Here is a 5,197-nt window from a genome sequence, read left to right on the forward strand (position 1 = left end):
GAGACAGACAGACAAAAAGAAGAAGAAAAAAGAAACAGACAGACAAAAAGAAGAAGAAGAAGAAAAAAGAAACAAACACAAACAAAGAGAAAAGAAACAAGAATGAAAAAAACACACACAAATCAAGACGAAAGAAGGGAATATGAGCAAGAAGAAGAAAGACGTCGAGGAAAAGAACCAAGAAAGAAGGAAGAGAGATAAGGAGAGAAGATGACAGATATTATTACTACTCGTTGACATGCACGTTCTCTCCCGTCCTTCTTAGTTTCAAATTGTCTTTTATTTATTTATTTATTTATTATTATTATTATTACTATTTATTATCATCATCATTATTATTATTATTTATTATATTTTTATTATTGTTTATTATTATTTATTATATTCTATTATTATTTATTATTATCTTATATATTTGTTTATTTATCTGTGTTTTTTTGTTGTTGCTATTTGCTTATTCTTATTCTTCTTGGTCTTGCTATATTTGTTGTCTTCTTCTTTTTCTTCTTCCTTCTTCTTATTTTCATTCTCCTTCTTTTCTTCTTTTTCTTATTCTTTATTTTTATTTTCATTTTCTTTAATTCTTTGTCTTATTTTTTCTTTTTCTTTTTATTCTTCTTCTTTTCTTATCTTTTCTTCTCTTACTTCTTTCATCTTTTTATTTTCATTCTCTTTCTTTTATTTTCTCCATTTTCCCTTTTTTCTTCTTCTGCTACTTCTTATTGTTTTAGAATACCTGAGAAACAGGGAGAAGAGGAAGAAGAAAAGAGAAGAAGAAAAAGAATATAGGAAAGGGAGAAGAAAAAGAAAGAAACAAAAATAAAACAAGAATAAAGAAGTAGAAAAAGGAAGAGAGAAAAAAAGAAGAAGAAGTAGAAAGAAAAAGAAGAAACAAATATTAAGAATTACAAAAGAAGAAGAAACGAACAAGAAAAGAAAATAGGAAAGGGAGAAGAAACAGAAGAAGCAATAATAAAACTAAAACAAAAAAAGAGGAGAAAAGAAAAAGAAAAAAAATATAATGAAGAATTACAAAAAAAGAAAGAGAAGAAAGAAAAAAAAAGAAAAAGAGAAAGCGGGAAGGAGAAGAGATAGAAAAAAAGAACAAAAAAAAAAAAGAAGAAGAAATAGAAAGAAAAAGATGAAAAAAAAGAAATAATAAGAATTACAAAAGAAGAAGAAATGAACAAGAAAAGAAAAGAATCAAGAAGTGGAAGACAAAAAGAAAAAAAGACTAGAAAAAGAAGAGATAAAACTAAGAAGAAAAAGATAATAAAGACTTGGAAGGAATAAACAAGAACAAAAAGACTAAAAGAAAAGATAGAAACAAGAAAAGAAAAGAACAAAAGAAGAGGAACAAACAAAAAGAAAACAAACAAAAACAAACAAACAAACAAATCAATAACCACCCAGAAATACTCCCTTTGCAACATACATTTCCTCTAAACCGTTTTCCTTCTCGGAACAAGGTGCGTGTCTGCAACCGGCAAGCAAGGGACCTTATCTAACTCTGCCGTCAAGAGATTGGCAAGCTGTCAGGAACTCGTCAAGACAAGGAACGTCTGCACGTTTTGGTTTATTTTTTTTTCTTGTTATCTTGTTTTTGTTTGTTTGTTTGTTTGTTTTTTAATCTGGCAACATTAGTATTTTTTTTCTAAATTAATATTTTTGTCTCAACTTTTGCGATTTTTTGTCTAAATTATTATTTTGTTTTACTTTTTTTAAATCTGGCAACATTTGCATTTTTTTCTAAATTAGTATTTTTTCTGTTTTTTCATCTGGCAACAAATGCATTTTTTTTTCTTCTAAATCTGGTAACATTTGCACAGGGGAGATATTTTAAATTGTATTAAAAGAAAAAAAAATGTTTGCCTTTTTCTCATATATTATCTTTTCGATTTTGTTCTTTCTCTATCTCTCTATATCTGCCTCAGTCTGTCTGTTTGTCTTTTTGTATGTCTGTCTCTCTCTCTCTCTCCCCCTCTCTCTCTCACTTTCTCTGTACCATGCTCAGTCTCTCCTCTCTCAGTCTGCTTTCTCTATCTCTCCTCCTCTCTCCCCCCTCTCTCTCACTTTCTCTCTCAGTCACTCACTCTCTCTCTGTCTTTCTCTCTCAGTCTCTCTCTCTCTCTATCTCACTCTCTCTCGCTCTTTCTATCTCAGTCTCTCTCTCTCTCTCTCTCTCTCTCTTTCTCTTTCTCTTTAGATTCTCTCTATATACTCTGTCTCGGGTCTTATATGATAACATTAGTTATATATATATATATATATATAATATATATAATAACATATATATATATATATATATATATATATATATATATATCTCTCTCTCTCGCTTTAATCCTGTCTCTCAGTTTTCTTTTGTCAATGATTTTGATCATCACCATCATTACAATTGTTATCATTATGATTATTATTATCGTAATTAATGGCACACGTCAACTCCAAAAATATCATATGAGAGCAAAGTCATGTATACAAATACTGAGCAGCTGTGTTTTCTTTTCTCTCCCCAGGCAGTGAGTAGTCAATTCCCACAACTTTTAGCTTGACTCACCAACCAAGAGGTATGCTAGAAAGTATTAAATAAAAAACAAAAAAGCAAGAAAAAAAAAACAGGACCCAATTTCGCTCTCAAGACCTGTTTCCCGTTTTCTCTCTCTCTTTTTTTTTTAAATAGCAACATGCTTTGTCCCTCGTTTTCTATTTGGAGAAAAGTAGCGAAAAGAAGGTAATTGGTTTTCGTGTGTTTGTGTGTGTGTCATTTCCCTCTTCTACAGCGGGTGAATACACTCCTGGCGCACGTTCTCGCTCTCCGTTTTTAACCCCTTCGCTCCTGGATGTATATTTCTTGCTAAGACTCCCCTCTTCCTTTGAACAGAGAGACAAGATGTTCAAAAGACCCGCCAAATGTTTAGACTTCTATCCTACGTGTCGATCCTCATTTTTTTTCTATAAGTAGGATTCAAGACGAAGTTGAAAGGGGATCCTATCGAATGCATCCTTCTTTTGTTTTTTTTTTTAATTTCCTTCTCTCATGGCGCGTGTGCAAAACTCTCCCCCTTCCTTTGAGCGAATAAATAACTTGTTCAAAAGATCTGCCGAGTGTTTTGATCGGTTTTGAATCCTGCCGTCCTGATCCTCCTTCCAGATCTTCCGAGGGGGATTCAAGACTAAGTGGAAGGGTTCCAGATCCTCTTGAACGAACCCTTCCCATTTCCTTTCCCTTATGAATGTATCCGACTAACCTTTCTTTCCCTTTCTGTTTATTTATTTATTTATTTATTTTTTATTCTATGCACTCGTCTAGGATCCGGAATAGTTTTTTTAAACAACTATACCTCTTTCAAGTGTTCTCTAAAACGGTATGAATAGAACCCGTTGCCTCTGTGGGTTCAATAAGCGCTTTCTCTGTGCCGATCGTCTGAAAAATACACTTCATGGTTCATAAATCTTCGTGCTTTCCTCTGTGGTGTCCCTCTAACTAGGTGTGCTGTGGCTGACGTACGTCTGACGTTTTCAATAGATGCAAAATAATACGTACATGATTGTGTGTGTGTGTTTTTCTTTTCTAAATAGCGTGGTTAAAGTACAGTCTGTGTTTGTTTTTTTTTCCGTTCGTTGTATTCTGTGGAAAGGCGTTTGTCCCACAGACTTGAGGATGACGTCAGGTGGTCTCTGTTTATCTCTTCTTTGCTTTCCCTTTCTCTCTGCTTCGCCTTTACGACGGTCTCTTATCGGTGGTTTCTGTCCCTCTCACTGAATTTTACTTACCTCTCGTTTTGTATTTTATCTATATGCCTTTTCTCTATCTATTCGTCTATCTATCTGTCTGTCCTTTCTTTCTTGCTTTCTCTCTCTCTCTTTCTCTCTCTCTCTCTCTCTCTCTCTCTCTCTCTCTCTCTCTCTCTCTCTATATATATATAATATATATATATATATATATATATATATATATATATATATATATATATACATATACATATATACCTCCTCCCTCCCTCTCTCTCCCTGTCTTCTCTCTCCCCCCTCCTCCTCTCTCACCACACAACCCCCCAACACTAACGCCCCTTCTCCCTCCTCTCTTTCCGCCGCAGAGCCATGAGGAAGTACAGCTCCCTCCCTCCCTCCCTCCCTCTCTCTCTCTCTCTCTCTCTCTCTCTCTCTCTCTCTCTCTCTCTCTCTCTCTCTCTCCTCCCCTCCTCCCTCTCTCCCTCCCTCCCTCCCTCTCTCTCTCTCCCTCCTTCCCCTCTCTCTCTCTCTCTCTCTCTCTCTCTCTCTCTCTCTCTCTCTCTCTCTCTCTCCCTCTCTCTCTCTCTCTCTCTCTCTCTCTCTCTCTCTCTCTCCCTCCCCTCTCCTTTCTTCCTCCAATTCTCCTCTTCTCCCCTGACTTTACTAACGCTTCCTTCTCTGCCTCTCTCTCTTCACTTCCTGCCGAAGAGTACCATGATGATACTGAGTGGCTCTCTCCCCTCGTCAATGCCTCGAACTACATCCTCTGCCTCCTGATCGAGTCCAAGGTCAGACTCCCGCGCTTCCAGAGCATCACCCTCGACACCAAGAAGGAGATGCGGCGCCACGACGAGAAGGAGTTCTTCCTCGACATCGTCAAGGACATTGCCAACGACCTCGACCTCAAGGGACTCACGCACAAGATCATCGTCAACCTCGGCCTCCTCCTGAACAGTGACGGCGCCTCCCTCTTCATCGTGCAGAGTACGAGTGCTGGCAAGAAGGTGCTCGTGTCGAAGGTGAGTTTGTTTGTTTGTTTGTTTTTTTATCGTTTTTTATCATTATTTGTCGGTTTTATCATTGTTTATCCTTATTTATTGATTGATTGATTTTGTCTGTTTTTTTATCGTTTTATCATTATTTGTCGGTTTTATAATTATCTATCCTTATTTATTTATTTATTTATTTATTTATCATTATCGTTTTTATCATTATTTGTCGGTTTTATCGTTGTCTATCCTTATTTATTTATTTATTTATTTATTTATCATTATCGTTTTTATCATTATTTGTCGGTTTTGTCATTGTCTATCCTTATTTATTGATTGCTTTATTGATATATTTATCATTATCGTTTTTTATCATTATTTGTCGTTTTTATCATTTTCTATCCTTATTTATTTGTCTGTTTATTTATTTATTTATTTATCATTATCGTTTTTATCATTATTTTTTTTTCGGT

Source organism: Penaeus vannamei, chromosome 32, assembly GCF_042767895.1.
Source record: "Penaeus vannamei isolate JL-2024 chromosome 32, ASM4276789v1, whole genome shotgun sequence".
NCBI classification, from domain to species: Eukaryota; Metazoa; Arthropoda; class Malacostraca; order Decapoda; family Penaeidae; genus Penaeus; species Penaeus vannamei.